The 22262-nt window shown below is 46.0% G+C and overlaps 1 protein-coding gene across 2 annotated transcripts in view; it reads left to right on the forward strand.

Annotated features, from left to right (window-relative positions):
• Window positions 1–22262, forward strand: part of GASK1A (golgi associated kinase 1A) — a 54899-nt gene that overhangs the window by 7544 nt on the left and 25093 nt on the right. The window lies entirely within an intron of this gene.

Raw genomic sequence — 22262 nt, forward strand, 5'->3', positions numbered from 1 at the left:
AGTGAAACAGCGGGGAGTCCATGTTGGAGGCAGGCTCTTTGCAATTAAGAGTTAAGACTAAGGGTTCGCGAACATTTTGTGATTTTTCAATCCAGGAAGCTAACACACAGTGTTGACTCCAAAAATCCACTCTCTCTATCTTCCCTGCTCCCCGTCACAGTACACCACCCTCCACCCCCCTCTTTTGAAAAGCACGTTGTTGCCACTTGAATGCTGGGATAGCTGCTCATAATGCAGCACTCCCAACAGCGCTGCAAATGTGGCCACACACCAGCGCTGGTAGCTGTGAGTGTGGCCACAGACCAGCGCTGTTCCTGCACAGCTGCATGACCAGCGCTGTAACTCCCAGCGCTGCAACTTTCAAGTGTAGCCAAGCCCTCAGATTGAAGAAGTCGGCCTGTAAACCATTGCTATTTTTCTAAACTTTGCTGTTAGGAGTTTCCAGATTCTGCCTTTCATAAAGGGCTCAGGGGCAACTGGAACAGCCAGGCTGGGCTGGTTATGGGGGGGTGAGAGCTGGGGGGGGGACAAGAATATCCCCTTCCTTCCACCTGGATGATGGTTTTAGTTTGGTAGTTACCCTTTCAGGGATGTTTGGATGAGTTGAGGCCTAACAAGTGTGAAGTGCTGATTTGGTCTGCAAAGCCCTAAATTGTTTGTGTCCAGGTTATGGGACCTGGGGGAGGAGGCAGAAAGAGGCGGGGAAGAGGCGGGGCAGGGGTGGAGGGGGAGGAGAGGTGGGGTGGAGCCTTGGGGGCGGGACTTGGGGCTGAGTTGGAGTCTTGAGGGTCTGCAAAATTTTTAAAATCAAAATGGGGGTCTTCGGGTTGCTAAAGTTTGAGAACAGCTAGACCAGTGGTCCCCAACCTTTTTCATCTGGCGGGCGCCAGATGAAGGACTGTGGTGGCAGCCGAGCATCTGCCGAAATGCCACCGAAATTCGGCAGTGACGCCTCTGGATGACGCTGCTCGTCAGCGGCAAGCAGCATCATCCAGCGGTGTCGCCGCCGAATTTCGGCGGCATTTCGGTGGATGCTCGACCGCTGGCCAGGATGCGGGCGCATTTAGATGCCCCTGTGGGCGCCATGGCACCCACAGGCACCGCGTTGGGGACCCCTGAGCTAGACTGTAGAGCAGGAGTCGGCAACGTCTGGCACGCGGCTCATCAGGGTAAGCACCCTGGTGGGCCGGGCCAGTTTGTTTACCTGCCGCGTCGGCAGGTTCGGCCAACCATGGCTCCCACTGGCCGCGGTTCGCTGTCCCAGGCCAATGGGGGAGGTGGGAAGCGGTGCAGGCGAGGGATGTGCTGACCACAGCTTCCCGCCACCCACGTTGGGCCTGGGACAGTGAACTGCGGCCAGTGGGAGCCGCGATCGGCCAATTTTGCCGATGCGGCAGGTAAACAAACTGGTCTGGCCAGCCAGGGTGTTTACCCTGGCGAGCCGCGTGCCAGAGGTTGCCGCCCCTGGTGTAGAGCATTGATTGGGCACCTTACAAATGTGAATGAATAGCTAATACTGCCTCTGCCTGGCATGTGATCTGATCACTCTTTTACACTGGTTAAGGAATTGAAAGGCCTCAAGATTTAAATATCCATCTGAAAATCCCTCAACAGGAAAAACTATCATCTGCTGAAGCATGGATCTCACACCCCATTTGTTTCAATTCATGACCGGCTATTGGTGTTTCTGGGGAAATCCCAACCCAGGTGGGTTACTGAAAAGGAAAACCCACTGCTTCCAGGAACTCTGATTACACATGTGATCCTGGAACAGAAGATGTTGACTTATTATGCCCTCAGAAGAATGCAACCCACAAATAAATTGCCAGGAGATGCAACCTCTGCAAATGGGTCAGCATGGGTTGCTCGAATTGCTGGCTGAGTCAAATTGTCCCCATCCAACCCCACTAATGCTCTCAAGTGTCACCTGTCATGAATTCATACAGCCACATGCATGGAGACATCATAGTCATCTGCTAAACTGCACAGGGAATAGAACCCTGCACATTCTTATCCAAAATCAGCAGCCTGTGCCCTTTGCTCTCAAGGAGACCCTCCACTAGTTGCCACTGTCAGTAGTAGTAGGGCTTATAGCTTCTTTGAAGGCCAGTCACTAGAGGATGACATAAGCACATAGTTGAGCCCATCTGGGAGACAACTGTGTTGCACATACACATGCACATCACCTATCAAACAAACCTCGTTTGTACGGGCCCAGGAAGGAGAAGATTCCTGAAGTGGCTTCTTATCCTGAGCTTTTCTGCATGGCAGCCTGCTGCTGCTGCACTGGAATCAAGACTTCTAGATTTCAGAGCATCTTATCCTGCTACTCTCCATATAGCCTGTGAATTCAGTGCTTCTTAGTGTTGTTTGCATGAAGCATTTGCTGTAACATTTTACCTAAAATAATCTCTCTCTGTGAAATAGAAGGCAAAGCTATTCTCCAGAGCCCATGTAAAGATTCTAACCCTGCATTTGGGAAAGAGGGCGAGGAGGCATCTTAAAGCAATTAATGTCAAAGTATGGAGTGCAGGAGACAGTTTATTTTTGTAAGTGATTTATATTGTCTTCCAGGATTAAATCTGTGTTTTTTAAGTTGTAGTATACATAGCATCTGAATGAAAAGTGCATCAGTATGAACTCCCTACAAGCTGAAAGATTTATATAGCAGGGGTGAGGAGAGTTAGGGAATATGATGAGTTCTTTATTTTCCTAAGCCAAAGTCACAAAATTAACTGGTTGGGACACTTTATCACCAGCTAGGAGCAACCTATAACATTTGAGCTGAACAGAACTCTTATGACTAATATTTATGCTCTCATTATCTGTTTCCCTATACAATTCCATAATTAAAATACAGCCTAAGTGATGTTTTCAAGCAAACATATCTAGGTATCTGTGCTCATCACCATGGTATCTGAAGACCTAGAAGGCCTGAGCCATAGTCTACTGAACTCAGAGGAAAGACTCATAGACTTCAATGAACTTTGGATCTGGCCCACTGTGTTTTATGACTTTACAGAAACAATAGAGCTACTCATGTCACTGACTGAATGTTTCTTCAACCTGCTGCAGTTTATAAATAGCCAAATTGCTACCCTTTGGGAGAAAAAAGTGTCTTCTCTGCAGATTTCTACTGATCTATGGTCCCAATTCCCATGCTTAACATAAAGCACATTCTTAAGTTCCACCAATGTCAATGGAATTAAACAGCTTCTTAACTGGGAGGGACTGTTGAACCAGGCCTACAATGGGAGGAAAATGCCTACCATGTTGAGGCAGTGCTTTGTTTGGGAAATGCATAGAGTGGTGAGTAATCATGCAAACAACTTGAACAGAGCAGGGCAAACTATTCTTGGTGAGCCATCTATTAGGCAATTAACCTTTTTCTTTTAGGAAATCAGCAAGCAGATGTCAATCTACGAATTTTGTCATTATTCGGAATTATTCAACTGATGTTTAATGAGAATGTATTTCAGCCTCTGGCATGCTTATGAACTATTTGTTCATATTAAGGCTATAATGAAATCCCATCGTGGAATTCGGATGACATAAACCATTTGAGGTGTACTTGTTTGGTTTATAATGTAATCAGAACCAGTCAATGCAAGGGCAGCCCTGTCATTATGTACAATTGCTGGAATTTTCTTGCTGACATAAAGCATTTTTTTAACATTGGAAAATTAGGATTTTGGCAGAAGATTTGTTTTAAACTTTCTCCTTAATAAAGGAATGTGCCATATGGTATACAGCCCCTAACTCAGCAATGATGTACCTGGTATGGGAGGGACATCATAGGAAATATGCAGACAGACCCATGACTGTGAGGTGACAATGAGCATGAGAAATGTGACTCCCTGTCTTCAGAAACAGAAAACCCAGGGTGAGTGGAACCCTGACATGAAATCAGTGACATAGTAGATTAATGGTAACAAGGACCCTGTCAAGATAAGAAGGTGCAGAATTTGCTTCTTCTTCCTCCTCCTTCTTATACCATTTTGTAAGGTCTATGTCATTTTTTGTATGTGTTTATTCCCCCCGCCCCCGCCAATAAAATACTTCAGGCCCAGTGATGGGGGAGGGGCAGGGATGGGGGCACTCATCTCTTGAGAGCCTCCTAGCAGCTGGGTGTGGTACTGCACTCTTCTTCCTACTCCTGGAGCCCCCTGTAGGTTGCCAACCTTGGTAGGCAGATCTTCAGCAGCTCAACCCTCTAGTCAAGTCTCACAATCAAATGGACGAACCCTTCCCAGGATAGCAAAGGGTTCAACAAACTGTCAGCCCTCATCAGGGTCTTCAGCCCTGTTTCTAGGCCCTTTAAATCCCACCCCTCACTCAGGCTTCCCAAAAGAGCCTTGTCCCCTTCTTGGGGGTTAGGCCATTTTCACAATGTGGGAATGCAGGTCTACCCACTGCTCCAGGTCCCAACCCAGGGACCCTATAAACAGCAGCCACAACTGCTTCCTTTAATTAGTTGCTGCTATTCCCTGGGTAGGGTGACCATATTTCCCAAAAGGAAAACAGGGCACTGTGCAGGGCTGGCCCAAGCCCCCCCGGCCACTGCAGGGCTGGCCTGAACCGCTCACCTGAGGCCCCCCAAAACCTCTCCCTAGGAATTGGCCCAAGCTGCTCACCCAGCCCTTCTCCCCATACAAGACTGGGGCTGGCATCGCTGCTCGCCCAAGCCCTGCCTGCCTCCCAGATGAGGCTGGTGCTAGTGTTGCTGCTTGCTTGAGCCCTGTCTGCCCTCCACCTGAGCCCAGCCTCCCTTTCTGCATGGGGCTGGCATAGCCCTTCCCGCCCCCCCACTCCTGCACACCCCACTTTTCTCACAGAAGTGGGCATTTGTCCTGTTTGCTCTTGCTTAAAAAAAGGACTGTCTAAGCCAAAACGGGCCTTCTCCCATATAGCCCCTTTCTCTTCACCTTTATCTCAGGGCTGAAGTTCTCAGATCCTCTTCCTCCTCACTGACTGCATATGCCACCAGAACCTGTCTTCTAGTTCTTCCCTTCTCTGCTCCCAGCCAAGAACTGAGCCCCAGCAGCTCCTTTTAGCTAATCCTGCTGGGCTCTGATTGGCTGGTTCTATGCACTCTCTCTAGGCAGAGCTGGAGGACCCAACCTTTACTGCTCCTTTCTTGGGGCAGGATGTGGTAGGATCGCAGGTCCTCCAGCAGGGGCCCTTGAAGGGGCAGGTACACCCCGTCACAGGCCCCAGTTCAGAAAAAGCATATCAGCATGTGCTTAACTCTGAGCACGTGCCTAAGCCCTAGTGAAGCCAATGGGATGTTAGCATAAGCTTAACTTCAAGCACACACCTAAGTGTTTTGCTGAATTGGAGTCTCAGTAAAAGCAGCAAAGAGTCCTGTGGCACCTTATAGACTAACAGAAGTTTTGGAGCATGAGCTTTCATGGGTGAATACCCACTTTGTCGGTATTCACCCACGAAAGCTCATGCTCCAAAACTTCTGTTAGTCTATAAGGTGCCACAGGACTCTTTGCTGCTTTTACAGATCCAGACTAACACGGCTACCCCTCTGATACTGGAGTCTCAGTGACATTTTATAAACCTAAATAAGTAAAATAATCCTCCCCCCCCAAAACAATGCCAGCAGCTCAGCATGCGAGTAAGGGAATCAGAGTTCAGTTTCAAACTCCCAAGAGGTCATTGTAAAGAGTGAAAAGGTTGAAGTGGAGGCTGGGGAGAGAAGGGAGAATTATTTTAGAAGTTGATAGAGGTACCTCAACACCAGCCTTTTAACTGCAATATTAGTACATTATGCAACAAATATCAACATTTTTTTATGTTGTAGTTAAAATATTGCTTAACAAATAGTAATTTAAGACCAACTTGCCTAACAAGCCTTGTTTGTTAGAACTAGTAGTGGGACAACCCGATCTCTCTGAGATGACAGCCTTGCAAATGGATTGAAATTAACAACCAACCCGATGAACATTTGACAGTTGTGAGCTGGATCATTTGACTTTGCTATTTTCCAGCTTGGCATTGGTCATAGTCATTAAAGAACATCACAAGCCAGTTTTCATAGTTCAGCCATTCTTTAGGTCTCTTTGTGGGGGCGGGGAGAAAGCATGGGGCTACATACCAAGTTATTCCCTCCTCTGGGCTTCTTAGGGCATTCTGTCTTTACTGTGACTGTATTTTACAAACTTTTGGGAGCAAAGTCCGTGTCCATATAATGTACACCACTGAGCTTGTTGTGCTTAGCAAATAATTCATACACTGAAACATGTCTAAAGTGACTATTCAAGTGGCCAACCAAAATCAGTTGCTCAATAGGGGTGGCTTTCTAACAAAGATGGAGAAGGATTGTGTTCAATATGTATCTGCATTAAAAAGCTGTACAGTGCTTTGCACAATAGGGTCCTGGTCCACCTAGGTGCTACTACACTACAAATAATAATCATAATAATATATTCCTCAAGGAATCAATTCTGAAGCATTTAGAGGAGAGGAAAGTGATCAGGAACAGTCAGCATGGATTCACCAAGGGCAAGTCATGTCTGACTAACCTAATTGTCGTCTATGATGAGATAACTGGCTCTGTGGATGAGGGGAAAGCAGTGGACATGTTATTCCTTGACTTTAGCAAAGCTTTTGATACGGTCTCCCACACTATACTTGCCAGCAAGTTAAAGAAGTATGAGCTGGATGAATGGATTATAAGGTGGATAGAAAGCTGGCTAGATCATCGGGCTCAACAGGTAGTGATCAATGGCTCCATGTCTAGTTGGCAGCTGGTATCAAGCGGAGTGCCCCATGGGTCAGTCCTGGGACCGGTTTTGTTCAATATCTTCATTAATGATCTAGAGGATGGTGTGGACTACACCCTCAGCAAGTTTGTAGATGACACTAAACTGGGAGGAGTGGTAGATACGCTGGAGGGTAGGGATAGAATACAGAGGGACCTAGACAAATTAGAGGATTGGGCCAAAAGAAATCTTATGAGGTTCAATAAGGACAAGTGCAGAGTCCTGCACTTAGGACGGAAGAATCCCATGCACTGCTACAGACTAGGGACTGAATGGCTAGGCAGCAGTTCTGCAGAAAAGGACCTAGGGGTTACAGTGGACAAGAAGCTGGATATGAGTCAACAGTGTGCCCTTATTGCCAAGAAGGCTAATGTCATTTTGGGCTGTATAAGTAGGGGCATTGCCAGCAGATCAAGGGACGTGATCATTCTCCTCTCTTCAACATTGGTGAGGCCTCATCTGGAGTCCTGTGTCCAGTTTTGGGACCAACACTACAAGAAGGATGTGGAAAAATTGGAAAGAGTCCAGCGGAGGGCAACAAAAATGATTAGGGGGCTGGAGCACATGACTTATGAGGAGAGGCTGAGGGAACTGGGATTGTTTAGTCTGCAGAAGAGAAGAATGAGGGGGGATTTGATAGCTGCTTTCAACTATCTGAAAGGGGGTTTCAAAGAGGATGGATCTAGACTGTTCTCAGTGGTAGCAGATGACAGAACAAGAAGTAATGGTCTCAAGTTGTAGTGGGGGAGGTTTAGGTTGGATATTAGGAAAAACTTGTTCACTAGGAGGGTGGTGAAGCACTGGAATGGGTTACCTAGGGAGGTGCTGGAATCTCCTTCCTTAGACGTTTTTAAGGTCAGGCTTGACAAAGCACTGGCTGGGATGATTTAGTTGGGAATTGAGCAGGGGGTTGGACTAGATGATCTCCTGAGGTCTCTTCCAACTCTGATATTCTATGATTCTATGATTTGGGGATGTTCTGCAGTGATGTCTCAAAGCAGAAACTTCCTGAATAAGGCTTCAGTCCTACAAACACTTACATATGGGAGTAAATGTACACATCTGAGTAGTCCTGTTGAGTTCAGTGAGATTCCTCACATGTACAGCTACAAGCTTAAGTGTTTGCAGGATCAGAGGTATAGCTGTGTTTTTACATATCACAAAAATAGCTGAAAGGTATTTCAAGCTTTCATCAGCAATGAAAAAAAAATCACCTTTGAGCAGGATATACCCATGGATAATTCCAGTAAAGGAGGTTTTTGGGGGGAAATTTGTAACACCTAAAAAGAGGGAGTTAGAATTAATTTAAAAACTTCTTGGAACCTTAACTATAGCATTCTCTACTAAATGAGAATATTAATATATAGTTCAAAAGCTGCATGGTTATCTTCTTTTTTCATCAAATACGATTTACTAGGCCATGACAAATGGAAACTGGGTATGTTGTCTAGTTCCGCATCTAATCTTAAAATCTCTGAATCTACATACAGGGTAAAAAGGATGTGTTCTAGGTATTATTCTGGGGAAGTTCTATGGCCTGTGTTATACAGGTGGTCATACTAGATGCTCACAATGGTCCCGTCTGGCCTTGGAATCTATGAACCTATGAAAGCTGACTCAGACTCCAGACAACAAGGTATTATTCAATACTTCATAAAACAAGCAGGGCTACCTTTGACGCTGGCAGTCTTAATTTAATAGCCAGCTGTACTACATTCCCTCTGTGCAAGTCATCCATCTTTTTAAAGCGGAATGATATAGGAGGACACTGAGTACTTGGCTCACAGAAGATGGACTCTGCCAAGGATTTCCACCAGTACACATGCTCAGAGAATCTGTCTGAAAGGTATTGCATTAGGTTTGAAAAAAGGGCATTTTATTGTGTGTAACAAACCTCAGTTTCCCCACCCCTGCGCCTTGGGGCACTGTTCAAGGATCTGGGCCTTAGGCGTGCAGTAAAGAGACAGTCCCTGCCATAAAGAGCTAAACACTTCATCGTGTTAGCAGAAAATGCCACTAAATTTGAGGGTCCCCATCGCTAAAGAGATGCACTGAGCCGATGTGCATTTTTCCGAGAGGGTGAGATTTTCAATGCATGGTCATAGCTGCTGATTGTTGACTCTGAGTTAGGCCAGTGCAAGCTTCGCTGTGATGCTGAATAGACACTGGTTACCATTGTTACTGAGCATCATGGTGTATTCTCCTTCATTTCTTCTATTCCTCTCTCTTGGGACAAAGCTAGGAAATTTGCTGCAAAATGACTGAATGAACAAAGAAAGAAAGAAAGAAAAAGACATTCACATGCCACATTATGGCTGTATGGGAATAATTCAGGAAAGGCAAAAGGTGAGAGCCTGGATCCTGCCCTGTGTCAGGGCAGTCTAATGGCACTCTGCTGGTGCAAAGCAGCCCTAAAACTGGCTTACCTAGGCCCTGGAGGGTTTCCCCACCATTTGGGGATCCTCAGGTCGTGTAGAGCTGCTGCAGTGGGTCCCATGTCACCCACCTCATCACCACCCCTACTTTGGCTTCTAGCATGAGGGGTGTAGCTGAGAGAAATCGACATGGTCACGGCATCCTTAGGTCAGCTGATGCCCCAGCTGGTGGAATGGTCCCTGGGGGCTGTCAGCAGTTATTGGAACTAACAGAATATCTGCACTGGAGCTGGAAGGTGTAATTCCCAGCTCATGGAGACATACCTGCACTAGCTCAATCAATGCTAGCCTGCTAAAAGTAGAAGGGTAGTTGAGGCAGTGCAGGCGAGCTGTCCCCAGTATGATCCTGCTGGCGATGCTAGGTGTGCAGGGGTGGCTCTAGGAATTTGGCCGCCCCAAGCAGTCATGCCTGCGGGAGGTGCACCGGAGCCGCGGGACCAGCGGACTCCCGCAGGCATGACTGCGGAGGGTCTGCTGGTCCCGCGGCTCCAGTGGACCTCCCGCAGCTGCGGAGGGTTCGCTGGTTCCGCGGCTCCGGTGGAGCATTCGCAGTCATGCCTGTGGGAGGTCCACCAGAGCCACGGGACCAGCGGACCCTCCGCAGTCATGCCTGCGGGAGGTCCGCTGGTCCCGCGGCTCCGCTGGACCTCCCGCAGGCATGACTGCGGAAGGTCCGCCGGAGCCACCTGCCGCCCTACCGGGAAAATGCCGGCCCACGCGCGCACTTGGCGCGGTGGGGTCTGGAGCCAGCCCTGTAGGTGTGTACTTGGGGCAGTTAGCCCCTTGCACCTCCACAACTACACTTTAACATGCTAGCTTGGTCAGAGCTAATACGGGTGTGTTTCCTTGAAGACATACTCTATGAGCAGCCCTGATGTTGCTCTAATGCATTCCAGGTATCAGCCCAGTGCCAGGATTGGGGGAACAGAAAGTTGACTCCTCTTGAGCTGCATTAAGGTCTCCTCAGCCACAGCTCTGGATCTGGGCTGAGGTATGTTCTCCCCACAACATTAACTCTGCCATGTTATCATTTATAATTTATTACCATTGTGCCCGGGAGCCTTCTGAGAAGACGGGGCCCATTGTTCTAGGCCCTGTACAAACATAGAATAAGAGACAGTCCCTGCCCTGAATTGTTTACAATCTAAATAGACAACGCAACTAAAAGGGTAGGGAAAAGGCATAGAACATACAAGCAGAGTGAATAATACAATGGCTACAAATGGCATGTTTGTTTCACAATTTTGTATTAATTTTTTTGCATTTGTTTTGTTATTTAAATACTTGATGGGCTTCTGGCCATGCGGCAAATGCTATTTATTGGAAAAGGCTTTGGGGAAAGTCAAGGGTATGTTCCCAGAATGGTAGGGGTGAAAGTGAGCTTTTCAGCTGTTTTGTTTTATGGGCTAGCTGAGTTAATTTGTTAACATCTATGATTGTCTAATGCTACTGCTGAGCTAAGTTGGTATTATCCATATGGATTTATTTTTAATGCTGCTGGGTGGTCATTATTGTGTTTTTGTGAGGCAAATTAATTGTCAGGTTGCCTAGAGCTTTTTTCATAGGTGTTTTTTTCACTATGATTTGAATTATACTCCTAATCTGTTTACCCTGGAGTCCTCTGAGCAGGGAGGAAACTGTACACTTATTTCCATGGAAATGTTTTGTGGCGAGGGCTTTTGCCTGTTATACTTCAGAGCTGTGGAGTTCTCTCTCTTGAACTACCAACAATGCCAAGTTGTTAAATTCGGTTTTAAAAGAGAAATTGAAAACATACTTCTTTTTTATTTTGAATTCTGCCAAAGTTCAAGCCCCCTAGGAGTAAAATTTCAAAGATAAACACTCTGAGCCACACTTGAAAAAATGCAACCCTAGTGATCAAACTGCATCCACAGCTCTTCAAGATGCTTTGTGTGAGCTGCATTCTATCATATTTGCATTTGATCAGCAAGAATTCATAGTGTTGGTTTATGGTTATAAAAGCCTCTTTTGAAAAACCAATACAATTCACATCTTTTATTGGTTTTGTTGTTAGCATGCCTGCTGAGAACTGAACTTAATTTCCAAGAAGGACACACTGTACCTACCAGTTTGTCAAACTGGCAAAGCAGAGCTGTATGTATGGTTTTCATTTCAGACTGAACTGAAGCCATAGCATAAACTGGAGCAGTTTTATAGCATGGACCTGAAGCAAGTGTCTTTGGAAAACTACTTACATTGGGGTTGTAAATACAACACTCTTCCTGTAGCGTTATGTTTATCATCATCATCCCCTGTTAAGTATGCAATATTCAGCTGCCAGAAATAACATAAAGAGTATAATGAAACAATCGGTTCCACCGTGTATTTGGCTGTGACACTCTGAGTAGCTGAAGAAGAGCTCTGAGAAGCTTGAAAGCTTGTCTCTCTCATTCACAGAAGTTGGTCCAGTAAAAGATACTACCTCACCCACCTTGTCTCTCTCACAAAGAATGTACTTCCTTCCAGTCTGTTGTTGTTGAGGTGGAAGGGAAAACTTGACTCCCCGGTTAAAGCTGGGAAAGGGAAACTGGGAGAACTCTTGTTTTGATTCCCAGTGCATGATTCTGAGCCTAGAGCAGGAGTGAAATAAAGCCAGAATGTGCAGTGCCCAAACCAGTGCTTGCTGACAGAAAAGACAAAGTGGTTTTTGGAAGCGAACAATGCTCTGTCTGTTTGGTCAGTAAACCAACTCAAGGGAGAAAAAATGGCTCCGGTCTATGTCCATCTGGCTCCCACTGGATTTCTGTGTCTAGCTGGTCTACTACCCAAGATGAAATGCAACTTTTCAGACAGTACTAAGGCTGTTTAGAGAATAACCAAGTATGGTGTGGCTAGATCTTTTTAAAGCCACACATATGATACATGGATTTTGTTGGCTATGCTCTTCACATACAGCATTTTCATACTTGACCGAGGCTGGTAACACTAATCAAGTAACTACAATACTGTGCATGACAAGAAATGCACTGAGCCAGATTCTCAGCCCACCTATGCCAATGGTACAACAGGGATGGAGGGCTGCTTTAGCGACTCATAAGATGGCCATGTCCCTGCTGCAGAGACAACACTATAAACAGACAAGCCCAAAGAACGGGGGAAGGAGACAATTAAAAGAAATAAATTAGTGCCGGAGTTTGGCGTGCATCAAACCTGTTAGTTCCAGGGTTTTGTGGGTGTCTTTTCTCTGAGGAGGTGAATAGTTCATGGCTGGTTTCATGGAAGAAGCGTGTTTTAAGGAGGGACCTGAAGGAGTACACGGGGGAAGCTGAGATTTAAGGACTGATTCTGATCCCACTTAGACAAGCATAGCTCAGGCGTAACTGCATGGGCAGCAGTAATATTGCACTGATGTTTCTGCGCTCACAGGGCCAGACTGTGAAGCCCTCACTCCCACTAGTGAGCTGCTATTCACAGTGTCAGTACCACAGGACAACTCATGTGAGTAACTGCTCAACAGATGAGTAAGGGGTTGGGGCCAGATGCTAACACTCGTACTCACACTGAGCAGCACCTTACGCCACAAGTGGTCCCACTGAAATCAGTGAGACTGTCTGTGGAGTGAGATGCTACCCAACAGGCGTGAGGGGATCAGAATCTTAATACCAAGCCTTAGTTTAGTAAGGGTGTCATAAATAAACAGATCAGGGTTAAGGTCTATTTTACCTGGAAAGGGTTAACAAGCTCAGTAACCTGAGAAACACCTGACCAGAGGACCAATCAAGGGACAGAATAATTTCAAATCTCTGTGGAGGGAAGCCTTTGTCTGTGTTCCTTGTTTGCTCTGTGTTCCTTGTTTGCTCTGTTCTCTCTTTGGATCTAAGAGAGACCAGACATGTCTCCAAGTTCTCCTGGAGTAGTTCCTACTATTCAATATTGAGTATTAATTAGAAAGGCAGATTAGTCTTATAATTTGATTTCTACATTTGCAATTGTGTGTTTGCTGGATAAATTCTTTATTCCTGATTGCTGTTACTTTGCTTTTACTGAGAAAGAAGGGGGAGGGGGAATTCTTTCCAGGTTTATAAGTTAGACTCTGTGTATTGTTCCATCTTGGTATTACAGAGACAGTTACTTTCTTTTTATTTTTTAACAAATCTTTTCTGTTAAGGACTTGGTTGATCTTTCCTTGGGTGAATTCTCAGGGAAAGGGGAGGAGGGAGGAGGACGGCATCCCTCTGTAGTTGGATCCCAGTATCTCTCCTAGGAAAAGGGAGGGGGGAGGAAGCAGGGGGGAATGGTTTATTTCTCCTAGGTGTAAGAACTCCATGGATTTGGGGCTCTTGGGATCCCCAAGGATTTTGGGGAAGGACTGTGTCCCAATACACGTACATTATTGGGTGGTGGCAGCTTTTACCAGATCTAAACTAGGATTTTAGTTTAGAGGAGTCCATGCAGGTCCCCATATTGGAACCCAACAGCTCTAAGTGGGGGTGAGACCTACGACAAAGGGTTAGATTGTGACTAGGGGAGTAAGAACTTGCAAGCTCCTGTGCAGACACCCAATCCTGGGGTCTCAATGCATGGGAGTAAATACATGCTGTGTGGCCATTTCTCACCCACCTGCTCCAGATAGGGGGTCCTAGGCAGAGCTTTGGCTCTGCCCTCCCTGCTGTCCCAATGGCCAGGGCACCGGAGCCAGCACAGTGTGTGTTCTAATTTGCTGTGGGTATAGGCCTGCAGAAAATTACTGCCCCACTGGAGCAAGAGAGAAGCAGGGCAGGAACTGTGAACAGAGCACAGAGGTGTATTTGAGTCATACTGCCTCCTGGGGCTACTTCTGGGCTCTGGCAGTGTATGCATTGTTCCTTGCTCCGGACTGTGCTCACATCACAATATAGGTCTTTAATACCAAGTCTTGGGCAATTCATTCAAGAAGCTGTCAGTAATCTAGGACGTTACGTTCTAGTTTCCAAAGCACTAAGCTCTGGAATGGCTTCCCCTGAGACATATTCCTCTTGGAAAGGACAGGGCAGAGATTCATCTCTGGAATGAGTGAGTCATAAGCATTTTACTTCTTAGGCTCTGTCTGCACTCCAGCTTATGTCGGCAGAACTTATGTTGCTCTGGGCTGTAAATAAACCACCCCCCTGAGTGACCTAAGTTACACCAACATAAGCGCTCATTTGCACAGCTGTATGTTGGTGGGAGAACTGCTCCCACCGACATAGCTACTGCCGCCCACAGAGGTGGTTTTATTGTGTCAACAGGAGAGCTCTCGTGTCTACAACCAGATATGCTGCAGCTGAGCCAGTGAGCTGCTATACGTGTAGCCATGCCCTTGTTTTCATACAATAGGTAGTCCTCAACTGATGTAAACTGGTGTCACTACATTGTAATAAATAGAGCTTTGCTGATTTATTGGACCAGATCCTCAGTTGGTGCAACTTTGCTTTCCTTTATTTTCCCCTCCCCGCTCCCAACTAGTACTTCAAACAAAAATAATAGCCCATATTCAGATCTGGTATGAGCACAGGCAACTCCCTTCAGGTCACAGGAACTTTACCCACTTGCAACAAGTTTCAGATATGAAGGTGATGAGTGCTGTATGACCCCCAAAGATAAATGGGTCTGCGTGTGGTCTAGGAACTCTTTTCATATGCAGTTGTTGTTCCTGTTCCTGGCAGCTTTAAAAAACTGAGTTTGGAGCTCAAAAGGAGCTGAGAAATGCAGGTGTTTTCATTTTTATATTTAAGTTTTTCAGAAGGTTCTGAAAAGCACCAAGCAACATCTGCTTTTCCTAGTAAAAAGCGCCTGGAGAGACACTAAAACTGTCCCCTTGTCCTGTTCCCTTCAGACTGAGGGCCTGTTGTTTCAGTCAGAGGAGGACAGGAATTTCTGGAATGCATATAGTAGGCCCAATACTGCAAAGTGCTGTGCCTCTCTTTGCAGGGTGCTGAGTGTCTCTATTCCCTTTAGGAGCTGAGCACACTCAGCACCTTACAGGATCAGGTTTGCTGTGTGTGTTGCTGTTTCTCTGTGTAATAGCAGGAGCGTTATGAGATAGAACTCAGACACTAGGACTGCATCAAAACCAAGAATCAGCTGTTTCTATTCAGGCTGATTTGTGCAGAAGAAAAACAGATGGGTCTTACCTTCAAAAGGCTTTTTTATTTTCCCGTTGTTCCAAATCATTTCCATGTGTGATTGTAAAGGTGGGGCTTGGGCATAGCATCAAGGCAGCCTTGGATCTGGGCCTCTTCCCTTCTTTCCTGAAAAAGTACACTACTTTTCATCTTTGTTCTCCAAGTAAACGACTTACAGATGGGAACCCAGAAGGATTCTGATTGAAGGGCCAATAGCACAAGGTCCTGCCGAGTCCTGGAGGCCTCTCTGCCCCACTTCGTGTATAGGTCTGTATGTGGAAATAATCATTCATTGATAATTGCATGGCTCTTTCGAAAGAGTGGGCCTGATTCACCTCTCACTTGCACCGGTGGAAATCAGACTGAAGTCAGTGGAACTCCATTTATGTCAGACTGATGGAAATGAGTGAAGAACCAGGCTTCTCATGTACCTTTTGCTGAACTAAATGATATTTCTATACGAGAAGCCAGGGGAACGACCAAAATTTGCCTAAGTAGGGAGACCAAGAGGAGCTGATTTTTTTTCGGTGTCTGGAGGGTTATCTCCCTGGAACCAAGCACATGATGGGTGAGCTCAACGGCACCTTAGAGGCACCCCCCATCTGCAGGGGCACAGATGGAAGCTTCCTCCATTGCACACAGGCATGGGGTCTTCCCCTTCTAAGGAACATCATCTCCTCAAGACCCCATAGCCCTGGCCTCCTCCCACCTCACCCAGACCAGAGGCCCCGCTTTGGGCCGGGTGGTCCCCAAGCTGGATCAGTGACCTGTATTGCTTCAGCAGCTCTGTGCTGTGGACTCAGCCACCCTCGCAGCCACGGAGGAAGCTCAACAGGTTGGGCTGGCTTTATGGCTTCATGCTGGGCTGAGGCAGATCCCGCGCACACCACCCACCCACCTGGGGAAGTAACTGGGGGTTGCTGAAGGGAAAGGGGATGTTCTCTGCAGGTCCCTTATGCAGTGTGGCTCTGGGTGGTTCAAACCCTGGACATGCAGGCCAAGGGAGGTGGGGGCGAGGAGGATGGTCTGGGCCCCCTTATTGCACCCCTGAGAGAAGCAATTAAGTAAGAGCTCTAAGGTTTAATCACTCCAGCTGTGCTCTCCCTAGTCCTTGTCAGCAGCAGGAAGTCTGCCTTGTTCTTGGAACGGAGACGTCATGAAAAGCTCCTGGTGCTGCTGGAAGTGGTGGTGGTGGTGATTCTATAGCTCCTGGAGGTGAGCACTGACCCCATGCCCTAGGATAGCATGAAAGGGTGATGTGCTGTCCTTTGGGTATGACATAAAACCGAGGGCCTCAGCACTTGTGTTCAGTGACGCCCCCACACCACTTTTCATACAAGTAGGGTTATGTTAGCCCCACGACCCTTACCAGAGTCCAGCTTGGGGAGTTACGAGTGCAGAATGGAAGCCTCATTCCACCCCAGAAGTGGCTGCAATTCAGAAACGAGTGCTTTCCTAAATGGAGAGTACTTTTAACATAGCTCTATGTGAACATTTCAGCTCTTTGCCACATGAACGCCTAGAAGCAGAGCCAGCTGCTGGCTCCAGTGCCTTTAGCTTATTAGCTCCGATTGCAAGCTTTTCTTCATATAAACCATTTCTTATCTCTACTCTGGCTCTACCATGCTGTTATGTTTGCCTGGATAGGATTGTGTTTCCAAAATAAATAGTTCCAAAGACAGAATACAAACAAACTCCATTTTCTATCCATTTTATGCCATGTCACATCACAGTAAAAATTCTTTGTCCCAAGCTTAATAATTTGGCCTTGTATCATTTCTTTGCCTGGAGTGCTGATCCCTGGCTTCAATATCAGATTTATGTGACAAGTTTGGCTGGGCATGCGAAAGCATATTTGTTTTAAAGTTGATTTTGTTTCCAGTATAGCAATTGTTTCAAACTGTCTAACTTTCCCCAGGCAAATTGGGTCAGGCTCTATTTTACTGTAACAACACATCTAAACATATTAGACTGTTTCAAATGTCTGGATTTCAATGGCTGCCCTAGCAACCGTTCATAGTGCTGCCTGCTTAAAGAGTGTTGGAATCACTGCCATGCTACCTACAGGCTTGTATGTACATTGCGTCCCTCTATTCATTGGAACCAAAGATGCCCAAGTGCCTCTGAGTACCCAGCTGTATAGTGGCTAGCCTACAAAAAGGCTATTTATTCACACTGGTTTTGAGTCACAGGGGTCTGTGCAAACATTTAAAAAATGTTGTTTTCTATATGTTCTCACTCGCCCACCCCCTGCACCCTGAGATTCATTTGTTGTGTTTTGTCTGGTTTTTTGCAGTCCTCATGCAGACCCATTGAGTTTTGCATGATCTCCATTCAAAACCATACACTAACTCAGGTTCATTTGAAATGTAGACCTTGGTTTGCCAAAAGGTTTGCTGACCATGGACCAGGGTTCCAGCTTTGCAGTGAAACATGACACCAGATGAGTTGCTTCTGGTTTTAGGTTTCATTAAAAAAAGTTTCACCCAGCTCCAATTGTTAGCCCTACTGCTAGTAACAACACTGGACATTCTCATTGATCACCTGTTTGAGAGGTTTGTGTTTGGAACCGTGAGTTTTGAGTTCTATTCCCTTTGTCACATGGATATGGTTTAGCTAACAGCTGTGGTTTCTTTCACACAAAGTAATATGGTTTTATTTTGCATGATTTCCATATAATGATGGCTTTGTAGAACTGTAAGAATTTCTGCAGTTCACGTGAGTATTCAGTGGATTTCAAGGGGTGTTTTAGACTGTTATTATATTTTGCAATTCACTTCTGAACCATTCTCATGACCTATAGGTTGAGGTTTTCAAACGAATTTCAGTGGGGTTTGCTTAACTCTCTTATACTCTTTTGGAAATTTCTGTAGGAGGGAGAAATATAGTGATAAGTGGGACAGAAAGTTATAAAATGTACCAACCTTTCATACCAGGAAAGTTCAGGTCCAATGCAAATGAGACCGTGGTCTCAGCTTAGTCCTCAGTGAATATTTCTGTGCACTACAGCATGAGACAAACCTACAGCTAGCATACATAAAGGAGGCCCAGTGCTGTAATACAAGGGGTTATTTCAGGCCAAGGCTGAGCTGCATAAGCTAAGCAATGGGGAGAAACGTGCATAGCCTCTGCTAACAAAATTCCCATCTCCAACTTACAATTTTTACCAGTCTCTTATGAGCCTAGAAAACACGGCTACAAAGAAAAAAGATCTAAGTCTTTGTAGATAAAGAGGCATAAAACAAAAGTTGGTAGTCTCCCTCCAGACACAATTCCCTGCTGTTGATAAAGCTCCGAATAATAGTAAATCAGCCTTGAATCGCTCCTACATACAAGACAGATCAATTCCCAGTCTTTCTCTTGCATATCCCAAACAAACAATGCACCACTAAGAAGCTCTATCAAAATCATGCCAAGTCAAACTGAACTGTGAAATATATTTCAAGTGTGGAAATGCCAATGGTTTAATCAACACCTCGTGCCAATCTCTGTTCCTCTCCTCTTAGGGGACTCGTTGACATAGTTTTTGTACTACTTGAACTATATTAGTTTAAAATTGATACAATTAAAGCAGTGTAACCCTCTAGTTTGGATGCAGCTGAAGTGGTATAAAAGGACTTCTAATGGTATAGATTATTCCTGTAAATTGTGTGTAGACCAGCCCTAAGGGTATAGTCCCATTCAGCAGAGGGCTAAGTTGGAAGAGGTCATTTGCTGGGGAAAAGAAAGAAGGGAAAAGACCTTAAGATCCTGGAAAGAAGGATTTAAGGCAGAGGAGAAAAGTAAGTGTTAGTGTCTTTCAGACTCACAGGAGTGAAAACCATATTGTGAAATAAAACAACAGTAAATGCTTTTCATGTGTGCATACCTTCAGAATAACTGACATGTGGCAATACAGCGAACTCCAGCATTGCCTGTGGGCACTGTTGCTGTCCCTGGCTGCATCTTGGCTTTTCATAAGACAGCTTGTGGTGTAGGCTTAGGCAGAGAGCCCTGCCAACTCTGCAGCCTTTAGGTTAGGAGGCGAAAAGAAACAGTGCATTGTAGGAATGCGGCTGGTGAGACTCAACTCATGAGCAATGGCCAAGCGAGATGTGCTCCTGGATATGACTTTCAGTTTGCTTGGTGGAAAGGGGCATCTTTCGTTTTATTTGTAGCTATATATTCCCATAGCTACTAGGCAACAATAAGGACATGTAAAATGATTGTTGCAGTGCTAATTCTGTTCCTCAAAACATCAACTCTTATCATCTGAGAAGTGCCTGGTAACTGTTTTAACACAGCAAAAATCTGGTGATACTCTTGTGACCCCATAAGTTGTACAGAAGTGCTTCAGTTAATGCCCGGGACACACTCTGACTGTGTAAACACAAAGGCTGAGATTCTGTGCTGCAGCGCCAGAAGATGCAGTACAGCAAAGTTCACACCAGGGTGCAGCCCCCTAAGTAGAGCAGGGCATATAGGAGCAGCTCTACTTTGCAGCACTGCCCTCTGCCTCCCTCCCATCTCGGGGCTGTTCAGTTCTATGAAGGTGAGACTCTCTGTAACAGTGTAGGCTCTCCTGCTCCCAACACACCCCTGCCTGTCTTGGCTCTGGCCTGACACACCCCGAGGCTGGAGTTTGTCGGGGGCCTATGCAGGTCAGCTTCAGTAGTCCTATACTGTGCCAGTGTCCAAAGAATTCTCCCAGCCAGCTTAAGGACTTTTTATAGCCTCTGTGCAATAGTCAAAGTGGAAGCAGAATCCTTCCTCATGGCTTCAGATTGCAGTCTGAATACCACTGCCCCCAGGGCCAGGACGAATGTACCTTCCTTCAGAACTGAATTTACAAGAAAGTTATGCTAGGCAAAATTCCTGTTTGCCTAGCCCCTGCAGTGAATGCTGCATAACTATACATAGAATAATATTCAAACACAAATTAGCGATGGACAAACCTTAAGAGGCAACAGCGAGGCACAGCTCCAGTTTCTCATGGTCTGAGGGTGCTCACACATGGGTTGTGAGTTAAGCCTGTAACAGAGATATGAGCTATCGACAAAATTTGGATCCAGATCCAAACTTCCTCACCGCTTGAGAGTGTTCATATCCAGGGATTTAATTCAGGCATCTCTACTCACCACAAACACAACAGGCATTCTATGTAAATGTACCCCTTACTGTGTATACATGTGCAGAAATCTGAAAATCAAAATTCTGCTTACTTGCCCTGTTCCATTTCCTGATTTCCTCCAGTGCTTATTCACCTAAATAGTCATAAACATAATGAGGATCCAATTCCATGAGAACTGGAAGTCAGTGCTTTTCCTCAACCTAAAGCATGTTTATGTGGCTTGAGCAGTAGGAATATAGTTTCTACCAATAGCCACACCAATTTATAAGGAACCGCCCAGGTTTTCAGCAAATGGGAACTTGTGATGGGTTGTCCACCCCATAGAAGGCCTGAAGGGGTTAAGGTGGCTCGGTGAATCAATTAACGGCATTGGCTACACCTGTTGATACCACAGGAGGCACTTTGTCCACAATGACAACAAGAAATTGGCAACTAGAAGCAGAGAAGTTGAGAGGCTGCTGCGTACAGCTGCTGTGTATTTATCATTTAACAAGATGTACAGGAGATTGTCCCCGAAAAACATCTATATTAAGAGGGAGTTAAAGTTGAGAGTATGTATCAGTAAGATAAGGGTAAAAATCATTACATGGATGTTGTAATATCACTAAGCCATACATTACTCACCCAGGAAATTCAGAGTTAAGGTTACACTTAAAAGAAATCCAACCATGATAAAGTGAAGAATCCATAAGCATTCAGGGCATCCAGACAACCTTAATTCTGCCCTGTAGTGATATCATTCAATAACCATAAAAATTATAAATTTTTAGTGTGAGGTCCCAGATTAAACTGACTTTTAAAGACACATTAGCTAGTTTACTTATTTTCCCCTGGTGATGCCACCAGCAACAGAAGGAAATAAGTTATTTCCTTATTAGAACAGAGAATCATCAGCTGCTTTGTTGTTAAGCTTTGGGGGTGAACGATGTGTGTGTATTGGGGAATGTGGTGCGTGGGTGTCTCAATGTTGATCTATAATGTAGCAAGAGGGAGCTGCACAAAATGGAGTACCACTGATCTCAGTGCAGCCCTGATTAAGGCCCCAATCCTGCTGGCATGTATGCATGCTTAACTCTACTCCTGTGAATGATGGTCCCACTGAGATCAATGGGACTGCTCACAGCACTAAAGTTAAGTATGTGCATATATGTTTGCCTGATCGGGGCCTTAGATACATGCATGGCACTGAAATGAAATGGGGCTATTATTCTGGTGAAAGAACAAGTGCCACTGAATCTGAAAAGGGTCACTTTTATGTTGAATAACCTGTCCCCATCGAAGTCACTGGCAAAACTCTCATAGGCTTGAAGGCAGGGTGGGGGAGGAGCAGGGGCAGCTCTAGTAATTTCGCCGCCCCAAGCATGGCGGCACGCCACAGGGGGCGCTCTGGCGGTCGCCGGTCCCGCGGCTCCAGTGGACCTCCTGCAGACGTGCCTGCGGAGGGTCCGCTGCTCCCGCGGCTCCAGTGGAGCATCCGCAGGCACGCCTGCGGGAGGTCCACCGGAGCCGCCTGCCGCCCTCCCGGCAACAGGCAGAGCGCCCACCGTGGCATGCTGCCCCAAGCGCGCGCTTGGCGCACTGGGGTCTGGAGCTGGCCCTGGGGAGGAGGAAGAGGAGGAGGCAGGATTTCACCCCATGCCAGAGGATAACAGTGGGAAGTGTTGACTGGTGGAATGCAACAAATCACACTCCATTGCATAGGGAAAGTCAGAGGAGCCCTTTCTACTGCTTTTCTCATCATCCAAAGTAAGAATAATTTCTCAGTTTCCGATTCAGTTCTTTCTTGGACCTCCACCAACCTAACATTCCTCAGTCTGAGCTTATTCTCCGGGTCACTGAC

Source organism: Mauremys mutica, chromosome 2, assembly GCF_020497125.1.
Source record: "Mauremys mutica isolate MM-2020 ecotype Southern chromosome 2, ASM2049712v1, whole genome shotgun sequence".
NCBI lineage: Eukaryota > Metazoa > Chordata > Testudines > Geoemydidae > Mauremys > Mauremys mutica.